We start from the raw sequence: 19,586 nt of genomic DNA, 5'->3' as shown, positions 1-19,586 counted from the left end.
TCTCCCGAATAGGTGCAGACTGGCTGAATCCCACCACTGGGCCAACTGCATGTTGGGAAGAAGGTGGCTCATAAATCGGTTGCTGCTGAGAAGACATATCCTGGCTCCTAGTGAAAGGATCTAGACTAGGTCTAGATTCCCTATTACAGTGGGTGATTGGGCAATATTATTATGTTGCCAGCTCTTCAACATAGAATACATCAGGAAACAGATTCTATTAGAAGACTAGGACTATACTGAATAAGCAATAGAACAGAATCATGCAATGTTGATTGTGCTTTACTCCCCTTCCTCTTCTATCCAATGAATTGCACCTCGGTTCGCCCACATAACACCTATCCTCCGCGAGCTGCGCTGGCTACCTGTTGATCTCCGGGTGCGCTTCAAGGTGCTACTTACCACGCATAAAGCCCTTCATGGTAGTGGATCTGGGTACTTGAGAGACCGCCTCCTGCCAATTACCTCCTCGCGACCTATCAGATCACACAGATTAGGCCTCCTCCGAGTTCCATCCGCCAGTCAGTGTCGACTGGCAACCACGCGGAGGAGAGCCTTTTCAGTAGTAGCTCCGACCCTTTGGAACGATCTCCCCGTGGAGATTCGTACCCTCACCACCCTCCAGACCTTCCGCACAGCCCTCAAGATCTGGCTATCCCGTCAGGCCTGGGGTTAAAGATTGTAATTCGTCCCCACCCGAATGATGAATGTTGTTTCTATTTTTAATTATGTACTGTTTTTATATGTCACTGTCTGTATTCCCTTCCCCACAAGTTGTAAGCCGCCCTGAGTCCCCTCAGGGAAAAGGGCGGCCTATAAATAAACTTACAATTACAATTACAATTACAATAGAACAGAATCATGCAATGTTGATTGTGCTTTACTCCCCTTCCTCTTCTATCCAATGAATTTGGGAGAAGCATGTCTGGATTTTTTTCTGAATGTAGATACTCTTCAGTTAATGTGTAATTTGGACTGGAAACTCCATTACTAGGCAACATGGTCATAAAGTGTAAATTCACAGAACCATCACATTAATGATGATCATGTGCAGATGGGAATCTGAGGGATAGTGACACTGAGTGACGGCCCAGTCTCTTCTTAAAAAGAAGACAATGTAACCAAGGAGAGTCAAGCTAATTGACTCCTTACTGACCAAACTCCTTACTGGACCCCTGTTACACCAGAAGAGATATCCCGGTTGATCGGAGCCCTAAAGGCTAATAAGGCATCCGGGGCTGATAATGTCCTGCCAGAAATAATAAAAAAGAACGCCAGTTGGTGGGCTCCACTGAAAAAGCACCTTTGGGATAATGAGCAGAGAGATTAAAACTCTACTAGGAATTTATAGTTATTTTCCTTGTCTGTACTGCTCTATGTAGGAAAAATATTTCGCAGTATGCCATCTAGTGGATATTGTTGCTCTTTATAATGATTGTTCTCATACACTTTGAGTGAATTTTACTTGTAATGTGGGTGATAATCTTGACTAAAAAGTTAGTTTGGATGTCACAAAGTAATTCTAAGCCCCATTCAAAAGGGAAAGGACAATTCTCTCTCACACACACCCCCAATGTAAATAAAACCTACCTTTCTTCTTATCTCTTTGAAGTCTGGTTGCCACTTGCTTCTTGCTTCACACATCATCTGTCCTGAATTGTCTTCTAAGAAGAAACATCTAAAATTGGTACAAATCAACATGTCATATCACATTTCCATAAGAAATTCAAACCGAGTGTCTTTTCAAATGTTATCTAGCCAAACACTTGTGGTATTTTTTTCTTAAAACCGTCGACATGCATGTCTCAAAGGGTTCCATCCCAGAATCAAATAATAGCAAGTGGCTATTTATACAAATATGAATATATCACAGAGAAAATGTCTATACAGGTAATATCCAGATTACGAAGGTTCGCTTAGCAAATATTTGACGTTACATGATAAGCGTCCCCTAGTGTTTACAAACAAGGCCCGAAACTATTAATGTTGCAGCACCAAGCAGTTGTTCGCTCTCACAAACAACTGTAGAGGCTCTGCAACATTAGTCCTGTCTATTTTCCCTCTCCCTCCCCTTGCGCTGGGTCTCCATAGGCACTAGGTCTGTGGATACTCTCCTTGTAAAGATCTAGAGAGCCTTCACTTTCTTGGCCTCCCGTGTGTATGCAGAGAATGGAGGCCTAAAGTACCACAAGATCACCCTGGATCAGTAGCATGAGAACTCACACTATTGATCTTACATAATCTCATGATACTTTAGGCCACTGTTCTCTGCAAATGGTGGCCTGGATGAGAGCTGAAGCAAAAGGCTTTGCAAATGGAGGGAAAGCCTGAAACATCGAGGCTTTCCCTATGTTTGCAAAGCCTTTTGCCATCTTTGCAAAAAGCCTTTACTGCTGAGAACGGACCACTGGAGCAAGCGCGCATTATTCCAGAGCTTTGTTTTCACCAGGAAAGGTCTTTCTTCAAGGCCTTGTCTGAAGAAAAGCTCTGTTTTCAAGAGCCCCATTTCCATGCAGACAAAGTTTGCAGTCTCCATCAGGGGGACAAGTATTTGAATAGGACTGGGAGGGGAGTTGAAAACGGAGTGAATTGCTTGAAAATTGAGTTTTTCACTCCATTTCCAATCCCCGAGGGTCACTCAAAAACTGTTCACACAGATGAAGACTGGAAACTTCTGGGGTGCATAACCTCGCATGAGTTCAGGCACCTATCCACTTTTGCAGAGAATGGGTGACTGACATCCCGTGGGATCAGGGCACACAGGAGGTTCCAGTCTCCATGGGAAAAATGGCTAAGGAGGGACTTGGTTCAATCTGAGTTCACTGCCCCAAAGCCTCACTTCATGCAAATGCTTTTCTGCATGGCGCCTGAAATCCTTTGGAGGAGACTCATTTAGGCGGTCCTCCACTCCAGAAATAGGAGGCAGCCTCAATGATCAGAGAAACCGAGCAGATTGTGCTCATCCTGTTCTCCCTTTGCTCTTTCTGCTTGCTGGCAGCAGGCAAAGAAACAGGGACGCTGGAGAGGAGACTGATCCTCACAAAATAAGTGACCAGCCATGGGAGGTTGGGTGGGGGAGAAGCAATTGTGGGGAGCATGAGGTATTTTAGTGGGTTGCGGAGGTCTTGGGTGGTCTTAAGCAGGTGGCCTGTTCCATCAGTACATGGCCTTCCCCACCCTAAATAACTCATTGCACTTAACAAGTCTCGCATTTGATTAGTGACGCATGAGCAAAAGGAGGGCATGATCACGTTCAAGGTACAAGATTCACTCCCACAAATCCTTGGGTTACGAATGGAATAGGCAGGCTCCATTACATTCCTAACTTGCGGACTACCTGTACTAGGACTTCTCAAACTGTAGGTCACAGGTCTTGAGATGGTCTCAAGCAGTTTAAACAAAGATACAGCAGTTAAAAAAAACCTGATCAAGCTTATGAAAACATAGGAGGAGAACCAACACTGATTAGTTTTTCTGATTCCTCTATCTTACTAAGATCAGCTCATAAATTAAGCAGGTGGCTTTTCAAATTTTATCTAGCCAAACACATGTGGCATTCTTTTTCTTAGAAATTTGACATGCACGTCTCAAAAGGTTGTATACCACAATCAAATAAAAGTGGTTGCTTATACAAATTTGATTATATTACAGAGATTATATTAGGACTTCTGAAACTGTGGGTCACAGGTCCTGAGGTGATCTCAAGCAATTTAAACATAGATATAGCAGTTTGAAAAAACTGATTGAGCTTATAAAACATATTAAAGAAGAGAACCAAGACTGATTACTTCCTCAAAACCACAATCTTGCCAAGATCAGTTCATAAATTAACCAAGCGCCTTTTCAAATTTTATCTAGTCAAACATAAGTGGCATATTTATTTTTTCTTTAAAATTTGTCAAGTAAGGATTATCATTCTTTAAAAAATACATACCTGCATAAGAGTGGGTTTTGCTTATAAAAGAGGTGGAAAACTTGAGGTAAAGATAAAGATAAAAGGTAGAGATAAAGTTTGACTCAGAATTATGCCCATAAGGTGGTTCTTGGCCCAGAAAAGGCTACATACCTCTAGCCTAGAATTTTAAAATGAGAAAGACCACCTTTGTGTGTTATGTATATGTATATAACATATTGTATTGTTTGCCATTCTTACAACTTTGCGCTTTTAAGGAGGAAGGAAAGCCACAAGTGTGTGAAAGGGAAAACACTAAACTTGATTAACCTTCAGATACAATCACATTTTCTAGCCCCTCCAAAGAAGAAAGGAAAATTTTCAGCCACTGATATCGGAAGAATAAGATGGAGTTTCTGTTCCTGAACCTAATTTCATGCAAGGAGGAAGAAATGTTGAAATGTTCACATGCACCCTCAAAACTGTCTTAAGGTTCCCTGAAGGAAATTTCCTGGCTGCTATCAAATGAAATGACTGTGGAATATTAATTTACTTTGTTTAGATGTTCTCCTTTTGGCTTCCAAAGAAGTCCTTTCAGTTAAATGACACCAATGCAGCTGAATCACGGCTAAAGTATACTTCAATATCTTCTGCAAGCAACCTTAATTCAAGGTGGAAAAAGATGACAATTTCCTTACATGTTTAGCACCTGATTATAAGAAATGTTAGTGAGCATTTAGCAGATATTTGCCCTTTGTTTTATTTGTAAAATGACAACATACACACTATACTATTCTATTCTGTTCTATTCTATGCTATTGATAGAACAGAACAGAATAGAATTCTTCATTGACCAAGTGTGATTGGACACATCAGGAAATTATCTCCAGTGCATAAGCTCTCAGTGTACATAAAAACAAAACCAAAGTATTGTCATAGATCATAAATCATAAGATGCAATTCTAAATCATAATATACCAGCAGGAGAAGGTAGTAGGAAAGATGAAAAACGAGAAAGATGACAAAATGGGAAGATGGGAAATATGAGAGAATGACATGGATAATAGCAATACAGCCTACTATGTGTGTAAATATCTTTAGACATAAGACAGTGCTGTTGGAGTTAGGTATTTAGCAAAGTGATGGCATGGGGGAAGAAACTATTTTTGTGTCTGGTTGTTGTGGCATGCAATGCATCCTGAGGGTAGAAGTTGAAACAGTTTGTGTCCAGGATGTGAGGGATCTGTAGATATTTTTTCAACCCTCTTTCTGGTTCATACAACGTACAGGTTCAATAGAAGGCAGACTGGTTGCAAATCTATTTTTATGCAGTTTTAACTATCCATTGAAATCTGTACTTGTCCTGTTTGCTTGCTGTGCCAAACCAGGCTGTTATAGAGGAATCAATAATTCCTCTGTAGAACAGTATCAGCAGATCTTTGGGCAATTTGAGTTTCCTGAGTTGACACAGGAAGAACATTCTTTGTTGTGCCTTTTTAATGATGGTTCTAATGTTACATGACCTTTTCAAGTTCTGGGAGTAATATTCTAAGAGGTGATAAAATAGGAGGGTTTCTCCTAAAATCAGCTATCATTTCTACAGTTTTAAGTGTGTTAAGTTCTAGATAGTTCTGGTTCCACCACAGGGCCAGTTGTTCAACCTCAGATCTATAGACAGATTCATCACCATTTCAAATGAGACCACACTGTTGTATCTGCAAACTTCAGTACTTTAACAGAGGGATCCTTTGAGATGCAGTTATTGGTATATAAAGAAAGAAGTAAGGGAGAGAGCACCTAGCCCTGGGGGGGCTCCAGTGCTAATTGAATGAATATTTGATGTGATTCTACCTAGCTTCACCTGCTGCTTCCTATCTGTGCAAATGTTTATAACCCATCTGCAAGTGTGGTCAGGAACAACTAGTTTGGGTCAGTTTGGAGAGAATGGTTTCTGTAATAATGTTGTTGAATGCCAAGCTGAAGGCTACAAGAGGATCCTTGCATAGGTTTTTGCGGATACAATATTTAAGATAGACTGCAGTGTCATCTTGACAGCATCATCTGCCGATCTATTTGCATGGTAGGCAAATTACAAGGGGGTCTAGCATTGGATCTGTGATGGCTTTTAGATGGGCCAGCAATAAACTTTCAATGCTTTTCATAACTACGGATGTCAGAGCAAGCAGTCTGTAGTCATTCAGTTCCTTGATGGAGGGTTTCTTGGGCACCAGGATGATAGTAGCAAGAACAGACATAACACATATTCAATGATTTATTAGAGATGGCGGTTAGTTGATTAGTACACACTTTCAAGCAAGAAGGGGTTGCCCTGTCTGGGCCTGGTGCTTTTCTAAGCTTTTGTCTGTGAAATAGACCTTGCATATGTCTTTTTCTGTGATCACCAGAGGTGGGGGCCCCAGAGGGATGTTACCAGGTGTAGGGGACTTGGCTGTTGTTGGTGTATCTGAGATGGAGATGGAAGTGATAGTTGACAGTGGTTTCTTCTTAAATCTACAGTAGAATATATTCAGATCTTCTGCCAATTGCCAATTCCCTTCAGCAATGGAGGGAGGTTGTTATAGCCAGTGATATTTTTCAGTCTTTTCCACACATTTGCTGGTTCATTTGTTGACAGCTGATTCCTCAGCTTTTCAGAGTAGCTTCTCTTTGTTGCTCTGATCCCACTTGTTAATACATTCCTGGTACAGCATTCTATCTCCTTTCCTGTAGGCTCCCTCTGTAGCATGATGTAGTTGTTTAAGCTTAGCTGTGAACCACAGTTTGGTATTATTGTAGATGCATAAGGTTTTGGTTGGCATACATACGTCTTCACAAAAGCTAATGTATGATGTCATAGTGTCAGTGAGTTCATCCAAGTCCACTGAGGAAGCTTTGAAAATGCTCCAGTCTGTGCAGTTGGGGCAAGCCTATAGCTTTAACATTCTTCAGTCCAAGATTTCACTGTTTTAACTATAGATTTTATGGTTTTAAGTCTTTTTATATAAACAGGTACCCGGTGATTCACACAGTGATCAGTGGGTCCTATAACTGCTCTTGGTAGAGAGTGATAGGCATCTTTTAGTGTTGAGTACCAGTGGTCTAGAATATTCTTGCCTCTAGCGAGACAGCTGACATGCTGAGTGTATCTTGGCAGCTCCTGGCTTAGGTTAGCACTGTTAAAATCTCCTAGTACAATGAGTAGGGAGTCTGCATATCTCTACTCAGTCCACAGGATTTGGTCAGCCAAGGTTTGCAATGCCTTGTTTATGCAAGTTTTTGCAAGACCACAAGTAGAAAAAATGAACAGAACTCCCAGGCGGAATAAAAGGGTATGCAGTTAATGAATAGTCCAAATTTCTTTTAGTGCAGTGATACATCAATTGTTAATATAAAAGCAGATACCCCCTCTCTTCTGTTTACTAGCTGTTTCTGCAATGGGTTTATTTTTCTATTTACTTTAAATATTCATAATCTCGCATATCCAGACATAATTGAATTATGGAATTCATAGAATTATAGGACTTGGAGGAAATAGGTATTTTGCGAGTTGAACTTCATACATCTTAAAGTTGCCAAAGTTGAGAAACAGCCTCTTAGGTAGTAGATTACAAGACTACACATACAGTAGAGTAGCTCTTTAAAGAATGGCAAAATGGCCACATGCGTTCTTCTCAGCCACAGCTAATCAGTTGTAATAGTAACACAATTTTATTGCTTTGTGGTCAAACTTCATAATCGGGATCATATCTAGAAACAAACACTGAAGGTTATCATAAGTCTACCTAAGAACTGAATTCTGTGTATTCTTTAATATTTGTTGTTCAGTGCATAATGATATTTTTCACGTTTCCCCTTTGAACGTATAAATGGTTTTCTTGCTTATGATTTATGGGTTACCAAATGTTTACTGTTCCCAAAGATTCACTCAATATTTACTAATAGAAGCTGACTAACACAATAGAATGGGGAAACTGAAAAGTGCCTATAGGGACTTGCAATGTCAACATTCTCTTATCTTCTTTTGATAAGGCTGCGGCAATATGCTTATATATACTCATAAATGCCTAGCTAGAGCTTAAACAGCACCTGTGTCTGTGATAGCTAGCAGACATTTCAGTGGAAGAGCCTAGTGTGGTTTATCCTCTCCTACCAACATGAAGGTGGCTTTTTGCGTATTTTTCACCCTGGCCCTCTTCTTTTTGTACTCAGGTAAGCTGAACAGAACAGAATAGAATAATTGGAAGGGATCTTGGAGGTGTTCTAGTCCAACTCCCTGCTCAGACAGAAACCCTTTACCATTTGTGACAATTGGTTGTCCAATCTCTTCTTAAAAACTTCCAGTATTGGAGCATTTACAACTTCTGGAGGCAAGTTGTTCCACTGATTAATTGTTCTAACTGCCAGGAAATTTCTTCTTAGTTCTAGGTTGCTTCTCTCCTTGATTAAGGACCTTGCAAAAGATCCTTTTCAGTTAGATAGCATTTTGAGACCTAGTTCCACATTATCTACTCAGCCTCACAAAAGTGGGCATTTTAAAGGCTTCTTTACAGGAATATTATATTTATGACAGATTTCCCATCCCAAATGATAGCTGGTATTATGTAGAAATAATATGAATCTTTAGAAATAAAATAATCCATAATCCCGACTCCAATAGATACCAAAATTTAAAGAATAAGCAGCTTTGAAGTGCTAAAGCCCCAGAAAGCATTTTTGATGGTGAACCTGGAATCAAAAACTGGAAGCCCGGCTTTAATCAACTAAAACCTAACTACCCATTATCTTTAACCCAACATTGTATTTTTTAAAAAGGTGTAAATTTAGATCCACTAAGTTGTTTTTGATTAATTATGTTTGTTTTTATGTTGTCAGCAGATTAAATAAATTGATATTTAATTTCTTCATGTTCAGGTCAAGTATTATTCAGTGATAGCTGTGTTAATATGAATACATGTGCATTTGGGATAGAAAGAAATGTGTAAGATCAAATCTTCCTCTCTTTTTTTGCAGTAAAAAAAATATTTAGTTGGCCCTAATTCAAGCTATAGATTTTCTTTATATTCTTTTACAGATTGGATCATTTAGTTGCGCTTTATAATAGTCATTCTTTTTCTATTTTTGTGTATCACTCTCTCTCTGTGATTAACATAACATAACATAACTAACATAACTAACATAAAAGAGTTATTACATCCCTTCCACTCTGGCAGTGGAATCTGTGGATCAGAAAGAAATAGCAGGGAGTTCAGAAAAAGCAAACATGAAGACAGCAGGGGTTCTGCTTGTTCCCCTGATGCTAATGTTTTATATGGGTGAGTCCCACATCATAATCGCAAAAATTCCTTTCCAAAGAAGCCTCGCTCTTAGAAATGGTCATATTCCATCATGTATTCCTCAGAAAGAGGAACATTCAGGCCAGTGACGTGCGGTGAGGGATACCGTTGGTGAGGCAAGAGCGCAGCAGCGGCGAGAAGTAACGTCCCCGCTGCTGTGTCCGACAGGCGTCTCTCGTTTATGATGGACATAAATGCGAGATGCCTGTCGGACACAGCGGCGGGGGTGTTGCTTCTCACTGCTCCCACGCTCTGCCGCCTCGCCCCCCGCCTCCTCCGTCTCCGCTGACATTCTTGGGAGCAGGTCGGGTGGCTGGCTCGCTGGGAGGAGAAGAGCGGTGAGTCTTTGTGCCGGCCGGCCGGCTGGCCGGCCAAGCAGGGAGCAGGTCGGGTGGGGGTGAGTGGCTGGCTGGCTGGGAGAAGAGCGGTGAGTCCCTCCCCAGCCAGCCACAAGGGCTCACCGCTCTTCTCCTCCTCCTCCTCCTCCTCCCCGCTCGGTGCTGGGCTGGCTGCAGAAGAAATGGCGGCTGGTGAAAGAAAAACCTCTCCAGAATCACCCTTGCACTTGTGCAGTCGCTCAAGTGCAAGACATGATTCGCTGCTCCCAGATCAGGAGGCGGGAGAATCAGTGCCTCTTTTGTATTTTAAATCTTTTGCTTTTTAACTCCGCCTTAACTTTTAAAAGGCAAAAAATTCCTTAAGCAAAAGAGGCTCCGAGTTCTCTGGCCTCTTCCTAGTTAACACTGAGAGCAGACACCAAGCCACTGTGACTTGAAATCTGGTAGCAACTATCCTGGCTTTAATTCATTAAAAAAAATATTTAAAACTCTTTCCTTTCTCTCAGGAGACTGGGGACACTCCGCCTCCCTTGCCTCTAGTGACTGCACGTCCCTGATTCAGGCATTCTAAAAGCTTCTGCAATCAAAAATAATCCTTTAAATTAAGGATTCAATGCAGTGGTGGGATTCAAATTTTTTTACTAACGGTTCTGGGGCCTTGGCTTGGTGGGTGTGGCTTGGTGGGTGTGGCAGAGGAAGGATACTGCAAAATCTCCATTCCCACCCCACTCTAGGAGAAGGATACTGAAAAATACAAATTCCCTCCCCACTCCAGGGGAAGGAACCTGCAAAATCTCCATTCCCTCCCCACTCCTGGAAGAAGGATGCTGCAAAATCTCCATTCCATTCCCACGCCACTAACCTGCATTCCAGCTCCATTCTCCTGTGCAGGGCAACAAAAAAAGAAGCCAGCTGATCTGGGACTAGGGAGGTAGAGAATACATGGGAGTGGTGCCAATCAGAGGTGGTATTTGCCAGTATTTGCCGAACTATTCAAAATTTCCGCTCCTGGTTCACCAGAAACGGTTTGCCGGTATTTGCCGAATTATTCAAACTTTCTGCTACCGGTTCACCAGAAACAGTGAGAACCATCTGAATACCACCTTGGATTAAGTGGAAGGACCATAATTAATTTTGAAGTGTATGATATGGATTTTATCTTCTTGCATGAAGAAATCATACATTGTTAGTTGATGAGGCATGAAAATCCCCATGTTATGAGGTAAATCTATAGGCAAAAAAAGCTTCCATATCATAGTAAGTGTTTATGATCTATACTTAACATGGTTTAGATGTACACTTAACATGGCTCATGTTAAGATGCAGAAATTTCACATTTCACATCAAAGTTTCAAAACCTCCATCTAGTTTCAGATATCCATGGAAAGAATCTTGAAGGTCATAATTGGTTATGAATACCTTTTGAAGGAAATATTGTTTACTTTATGCTGGATTGTTTTTGTGGGTTGTTTTTGTTGCAAATGTAATTCAGTGATATTAAAAATAATATCCACATATTGGTATTTGGTTTCTTTTGAGAAAATAAAGGAGAATGTGAAATAAAACACATTCATGTTTATATAATCAAAGAAATGTTATCCAGTCAACCATTTTTCAACATCAGCTTTGAATTTAATTCTTTTATATTACTATTGTTTGGTTCTAGATGTTGGTACTGAAGCAGCGGAAGAAAACGTAAGTGCAATTGTGTCTTTTAAATACATTATTAAATCCATATTATTATAGTTGAAAATTAAGATCAGTGATTTTACAGAGCAAAGGAAAATAAAAAGCAAATTTAAGTATGAAAATCATTTGCAATGTTTATTTTGACAGATTTACATGGTGCAGAAGTAAACTCTAATTCTAATTGTGTTCAGTTTCTAAGTTGAGAAATGGCTTGGCTATTAAAATTCACCTTCAGAAAAAAAAACATGGTTCAATATCTCAATTATTACAGTTTTGCCAGAGACATATGGAAAAGATTAATCACTAGAGCTGAGAACAATCACCTATATTCATCAATTTGTTTATAATCAATTTGATTCCTGAGGATCAAAATTTCCCCAGGTAACAAACTGATCAGAATAATCAAACTGAAAAGGAACTGCAAAAAACTCAAGATCTTTCTAAACACACTTCAGTGTGAATAAGTGTAAAGGTACATACATGTACACATACAGACAAACATATTAATACAAACACTGATCTTCACAGGCATATTTGTGTAATCTAAGTTGGTAGGTGATTGATTAAGAAAAGAGTCAGCCCAATTTGCAATTTCCATGCTTGGAAGCATTAGAAAGGGGAATGGAAATACATCAGACAAATAGTATGTTTATATGAACCTATGGTGAGACTACTGGGTCACTCACACCTGAGAAAGGAAAGTATAAAACAAAAAAAAATGTCATCATCAGATTATTAGGCGATTGCTACAGTTCTCCAGAAGAAAAGCATATCATACATGGGTATGGTTTGGTTTCTTCACCTTGAAATAAAACTGGGTAATAGAAGACAAGTCTATAAAATCATAAATATCATGGTATATGTGGGTAGAGAGGCTTTTTTCCCATTTCCTACAATGTTAGAACTTCCATTACAAATAAATCCAGGCAGAATCAGGCCAGGAAGTACATTTCATTTTCATTCACATCATATATTTGAACTATGGAATTCACTACCATCAAAAATAGTGATGGACAATTTTGATTGTTTGAAAAGGAATTGAACAAATTCTTGCTCTATTTATGGCATTTATAGCTGGAATGAAGGACTGTTGGATGCCTTTAAGAAAGCATCCATGGTCACAAATGAGGGTTACAAATGGAAAACACAACAAAGGCTCAAAGCTGCAATCAAGTGGCTGCAATATCTCAACTTATACACACACAGACAAACACACACACACATAGTTGTGCATACCCCAACTATAACTTCAGTGTTCTTAGGCTTTTAACATTGGTTCACTTTGAATGTTCTGAGATCAGGATTTCAATCCTTCCAATCTGAAAAGAGTCTTATTAGTAACTGAAAGGTGATAGTTCCAAAGATAACAAGGTTTATAAATCTAGATAATGTAGACCAGGGGTCAGCAACCTGCGGCTCTGGAGCCACATGTGGTTCTTTCATCCCTCTGCTGTGGCTCCCTATTGCCGGTTGGCTCCACAATTGATACTGCTTTCAGTTAGGACAGGTAGAGAAAAAAGGAGCTAGGAGGAGACTCTATGGTGGGGGGAACCAGTTGGCTCCAGAATTGAATGAGAGGTTTCCGGTTAGGACCTTGGTGACTCTTGAGTGTTTAAGGTTGCCATCCCCTGGTGTAGACTATCGATCTATAGTATGTAAGATTACCTTTAATCTATTATATCTTCATTGGAGCAGATGGTATGGTTCAGATTACTCCAACTTTACTGGAATAAATTAATGGACTGAAGAAATAGAAGCCTTGCCTTGTCTCAGATGAATCTATTCCATAATCCATAATCCCTGTTCTACATTCTTCCTGTGAAAACTGTCTATGCAGTAGGAACTTAGAGCTTCTAAATTATCCATTTAATGATACTCCACAGAAGAGGTTTCTTGCTCCCAAATTATCAAGAGTTAAGCAGAAAATAAGGCCACAGTTATTACTGTGCATTTCAGGATAAGATTTGTTGCCCAAGAATAGGTACCTACCTTGTATTATCTTACATCTTGAATCCAGCCTCTATTAGTTCAATTTTAGTTCTTTTGCAATTAGTAGAACAAGGTAATAATGGCTGATCTAGGTCCTGCTAGGCTTAAAGTATGAATACTTCTGTAATCAGTTTTATGTGCTATTTATCTCAGAAGTGATGAATCTGAGACCTTCAGGAGTTATATTACTGGATAGACTACAACTGTCAGCCATCCCTGGGAGCACTAGACAGTCAGTAAGGGAAGTTGGGAATAGTAGGTTTCTGGTTTTCCTCTCTCATCTCATGAGTAAAAATCAACTATATTCTAATTAGCTTCAATGTAGCCAATTGTGAGGGACCATTTATTTTGTTTGGAAGAATGAAAGCACATATATAACCACCTAACTTACTATTAATGAAATTCAGCTTAATAAGATATAGTTCTTCCAAAGATCTCCCAAAGGTGTTTTTTTTTACAAAAGGCAACTGGACTCCCTTGTTTCTTTCTTTGAAAACATTTTGCTTCTCATTCAACAAGCTTCTTCAGTTCTTGGATTAGAAGCAAAATATTTCCAAAGGAAAAAGGAAAAAGCAGCTTTTGGACAATCATGGCCTGGATGATGGAAGATCTCCGTAGACGCTCTACCTAAGATGTTACAGGCCTCTCTTAACCCCCCTGGAAGAATGATACAGACCCTTTATCCTTATGAGGTAGTGTCCTTCGAAAAAGGAACTTTTTGCTGATGGAGCAAGTAAATCCAACCACCATATTTCTACACAATTAATTTTATAACAATTAAATGTTTATGATTTCAATCCTAAGATTTGAAAAAAAAATGTATTGTTGCTTTCTGCAGATTCAATGTAGTGGTGAGTTTCAAGAGGCCTGTACTTTGGAGCTTAGACCACACTGTGGTTCTGATGGTACAACCTACGGCAACCAGTGCTTGTTCTGCAATGCAGTTGTGTAAGTATAACTTTCATGTTTTGGAAAATGAAAAACAAGTGATGCCCAGAACCATTGTGTACTTTGCTCTCAGCATGTAGGGAATTTAAGAGTCTTATATTTGATCTCATCTTGCTTCCTGACTAAGAATTTTCTAACATAAATGAACATTAGAAATTGGAGAAAGGGGCTGTTTTGTCAAACAAAGTGGCCAATAGAAGATGCTGAGTTCATCATCCATTTCAATAGACTTTACATTGGGAGTTAACGCTTCTCGTGCTTTTTTTTTTATTCATTTAATAATGAGGTTTCAGGTTTCGTTTTATTTATATGCCGCCCTATTCCCAGCGGGACTCAGGGCGGCTCACAAACCCAAGGGGGGAAGGGAAACACAAGAACTACAAATACAAGCATTTAAAATAACCAACAGACACACAATCAAGAGAGGAAGGGAACTCATCAACCCCAGGCCTGCCGACATATCCAGATTTTAACGGCTTTTCGGAAGGCCTGGAGAGAGGTGAGGGTCCGAATCTCGGCGGGGAGTTCGTTCCAAAGGGCCGGCGCTGCCACATAGAAGGCTCTCCCCCGAGTAGTAGCCAGATGGCATTGGCTGGCAGACGGGACCCGGAGGAGGCCAACCCTGTGTGATCTAATGGGTCTTTGGGAGGTAATTGGCAACAGGCGGTCTCTCAAGTACCCAGGTCCAATACCATGAAGGGCTTTATAAGTGACGACTAGCACCTTGAAGCATATCCGGAGACCAATCGGTAACCAGTGCAGCTCGCGGAGGATAGGTGTAACATGGGTATACCGAGGTGCACCCACAATCGCTCGCGCGGCTGCATTCTGGACGAGCTGAAGTCTCCGAATGCTCTTCAAGGGCTGCCCCATGTAGAGCGCATAATTTTACATCTTCTGAATTTTCACACCTCACTTTACTTTTCTCTTACCAGACTGAGTCGTGGAGCACTTAAGCTACAGCACTATGGGTCATGTGAGGAAATCGGGAATGCACAACCACTGTACTAAAAAACCAACTACCATCCCAAATCTCTTGGTTCCTTGCTCATCCATCATAATAAAGAATGCTATCTTTCTTTGCTTATTCTCTAATTTTTATGAATATTTCTTATAACGTGTAACAGTATAATTGTTTAATAAACAAGTAAGCAACATAATCTGTCTTGCTTTTTAACTTCTGCATTCAGTGTATATCATATAGATCTTCTATAACATATACTGCATTTCTCCTAAAATAAGACCCGGTCTTATTTGGGAGGGCACCAAAATAAGCGCTAGGACTTATTTTGGGGAAAACATTTCAGAGTGATCAGCCTGGCTGGGTGCCCCACTCCCCTGCCGCACGCACCAGAGGCAGAAGCATGTGGGGACCAATGGTATCCAGCACCAGCAGCAGCACTCCGGCCCCTTGGTCGGCACAATAGTCTAAGTGACTCAGTGACGGGCAGCTTCTTTTTTACAGCTTACACATACTAACCATTTTATATCTTTGTTTTTATTTTCACATTTAAGACCATTGCAGCATCCCCATAGTTAAGTGATCAAAATTCAGCTGCTTGGCAACTGGCTTATATCTATGACAATTGCAGTGTCCTGGGGTCATATCAGAGGTGGGTTCCTGCCAGTTCTAACCTCTTCTATAGAAGAGGTTCCACAAATCTACAGTGCCGCTTAGAACCAGTTCCCGCTCACTTCCCCCGCCCGTCCGCACATCATCAAGATGAAGAGCGAGAGGAGGAATTCTGGGAGTTGAAGTCCACAAGTCTTAAAGCTGTCAAGTTTGAACACCCCTGGTTTTTTTCTAAAGGGTTAGGGGTGCAAGGGTCTTGTAACTTGACAGCTTTAAGACTTGCGTGCTTCAAATGTCAGAGTTTCTGAGCCAATATTTTGGTTGCTAAGCAAGAGCATTGTTAAGTGAGTTTCACCACATTTTACAATTTGGCCTCACCCACCCAGTCACATGACTGGCAAGTCACTCCCACAAAGCAGGCCACACTTACAGAAGAGGTTCTAAAAAAAATTGAAACCCACCACTGGATCATTTGATCACATTTTGTGATCTTCTGACAAGCAAAGTCAAGGGGAAAGCCAGATTCACTTAACAATCACATTACTGTAGGGATGCACTTAAACTGCAAGAAAGGTCGCAACATGGGAGAAATTAACTTAACAAATGTTTTGCTTAGTCACAGAATTGTTGGACTCAACTGTGGTCATCAGTCTAAGACTAGCTGTACCACTTTATAAAGCCTTGGTAAAACCACACTTGGAATAGTGCATCCAATGTTGATCACCACAATGTGTGTGTTTGTGTGTGTGTGTGTGTGTGTGCGTGTATGTGTGTGTGTGTTGCATTTGTGTGATAAATAAATAAAGGGAGACTAGTATAGATCTATTTCAAGCTATTTAGCTCTTATCAGCTAACCATACCCTTACTGGGAATCGAACCTGGGCTGTATTACATATTAGGCAGTTATATTAGCCACTAAGTCACAGTCTCTTCTCTTTTATCAGCTAAGCCAGGAAAATAGGTATGTATTGTGTCACAACCCCTGGTATGCCCAAATATGGGAGGGAGCATACTGCTTCCCTTTTCTGTCTATCGACTCACTCTGGGAGCCATCCAGGCAGAAAGCCTTTTTTTTAAAATGTTGCCTTTGTTACATTTGTGTTGCAATTGTGCTGATAAATAAATAAAGGGAGACTAGTATAGATCTATTTCAAGCTATTTAGCTCTCATCAGCTAGCCATATCCTTACTGGGAATCGAACCTGGGCTGTATTACATATTAAGCAATTATATTAGCCACTAAGCTATACATACATACATACATACATACATACATACATACATACATACATACATACATCAGGGACGTGCAGTCACTAGAGGCAAGGGAGGTGGAGCCTCCCCAGTCTCCTGAGAGAAAGAGTTTTAAATATTTTTTTTAATGAATTAAAGCCAGGATAGTTGCTACTTTCAAGTCACAGTGGCTTGGTGTCTGCTCTCAGTGTTAACTAGGAGGAGGCCAGAGAACTCGGGGCCTCTTTTGCTTAAGGAACTTTTCGCCTTTTAAAAGTTAAGGCGGAGTTAAAAAGCAAAAGATTTAATATGCAAAAGAGGCACTGATTCTCCCGCCTCCTGATCTGGGATCAGCGAATCATGTCTTGCACTTGAGCGACTGCTCAAGTGATTCTGGAGAGGTTTTTCTTTCACCAGCCGCCATTTCTTTTGCAGCACCGAGCGGGGAGGAGGAGGAGGAGAAGAGCAGTGAGCCCTTGTGGCTGGCTGGGGAGGGACTCACCGCTCTTCTCCCAGCCAGCCACTCACCCCCACCCGACCTGCTCCCTGCTTGGCCGGCCAGCCGGCCGGCCGGCACAAAGACTCACCGCGCTTCTCCTCCCAGCCAGCCAGACAGCCACCCCCACCCGACCTGCTCCCTGCCTGGCTGGCCAGCCGGCACAAAGACTCACCGCTCTTCTCCTCCCAGCCAGCCAGCCACCCGACCTGCTCCCAAGAATGTCAGCGGGGATGGAGGAGGCGGGGGGCGAGGCGGCAGAGCGCGGCAGCGGCGAGAAGCAACACCCCTGCCGCTGTGTCCGACAGGCATCTCGTGCTTATGTCCATCATAAATGAGAGACGCCTGTCGGACACAGCGGCGGGGACATTGCTTCTCGCCGCTGCCGCGCTCTTGCCTCACCAACGCTATCCCTCACCGCACATCACTGACATACATACATACATACATACATACATACATACATACATACATACATATATGGCTAAAGCATATGAAAAAGAGTTGCAGGAGTTGGGTATTGCTAGTTTGATGAAAAGAAGGACTAGGGGTAACATGAAAACAATATTTAAGGGGATGCCACAAAGAAGAGGGAATCAGGCTATTCTCCAAAACACCTGAGGGCAGGACAAGAAAGAAGGAATGAAAAACTAATCAAGGAGAAAAGCAACCTAGAGCTATGGTAAGTGGAAATTTCCTGATAGTTAGAACAATTAGTCAATGAAATGACTTGTCTCCAGAATTTGTGGGTGCCACAACACCGGAGGTTTTTAGGAAGAGATTGGAGAGCCATTTGTCTGAAATGATATAGGGTTTCCTCCTTGAGCAGGGGGTTGAACTAGGGTTAGGGTTAGGATTTCCAAGGTCCCTTCCAAATCTTTTATGTTGAATGAATGTTGAATGTTGAATGTTGATTTTATTTATATGCCGCCCTTTTCCCCCGAAGGGGACTCAGGGCGGCTCACAACTCAACCAGGGAAGGGGGATACAAACAAAAAATTAAAACGACACAAAACAATGCATAATTTAAAACACACAACAGTCATACCAATTCGAGACGGGGGCAACAGTTCTTTAGCCCCAGGCCTGTCGGAACAGCCAGGTTTTAAGGGCTTTGCGGAAGGCCTGGAGGGTGGTGAGGGTTCGAATCTCCACGGGGAGTTCGTTCCAGAGGGTCGGAGCAGCCACAGAGAAGGCTCTCCTCCAGGTAGTCGCCAGTCGACACTGGCCGGCGGATGGAATTTGGAGGAGGCCTAATCTGTGGGATCTAATCGGTTTTATTCTGTAATTTATCCTATGGCTGCCCAGAATGAGTGCATTTTGCTTGAAAAGTGGATGATAGTCTTAAGTAAAAGGTGAAAGTAGATCTGGATGTCACAAAATAACTCTAAGCCCCTTTCAGAAGGGAAAATAATTTCTTGGCCCAGAAAAATATAAATAAAACCTTCCTTTTTTTCTTACCTTTTTGAAGGCCAGTTGTCACTTTCTGCTTCTATTTTGAGCTCTCATCTAAAAAGGAACATCTCAAGTTGGTACAACTCAACGTGTGCCTCTATCACATCTTATTTCCATGAAAACTTCAAACCAAGTTGCTCTTCAAATTTTATCTAGCCAAACAAATGTGGCATTTTTTTCCTTAGAAACTTGACACACATGTCTCAAAGGGTTCCATATCAGAACCAAATAGAAGCAAGTGCCTACTTATATTTGATTATACCACAGGGAAAATCACTATACTAGGACTTCTCAAACTGTGGCTCACAAGTCCTGTGGTGGTCTCAAGCAGTTTAAACATAGATACAACACTTTTAAAAAACTTGATCAGGCTGATGAAATCATAGTAAGGAAGAGAACCAAGACATTTCTTCTAAACCAGTATCTTGCCAAGATCATCTCATAAATCAACCAGGTGCCTTTTCAAATTTTATCTAGTCAAACATAAGTGGCATATTTATTTTTTCTTTAAAATTTGTCAAGTATAGTTTACCATTCTTTTTAAAAAAAACATCTGTATAAGAGTGGGTTTTGCTTACAAAAGAGGTGGGAAGCTTGAGGTAAAGATAAAGATAAAAAGTAGAGATAAAGGTTGACTCAGAATT

Source organism: Thamnophis elegans, chromosome 2, assembly GCF_009769535.1.
Source record: "Thamnophis elegans isolate rThaEle1 chromosome 2, rThaEle1.pri, whole genome shotgun sequence".
Classification (NCBI taxonomy): domain Eukaryota; kingdom Metazoa; phylum Chordata; class Lepidosauria; order Squamata; family Colubridae; genus Thamnophis; species Thamnophis elegans.
The sequence above is the reverse complement of the archived record's forward strand: the minus strand, read 5'-3'. Positions refer to the sequence as shown.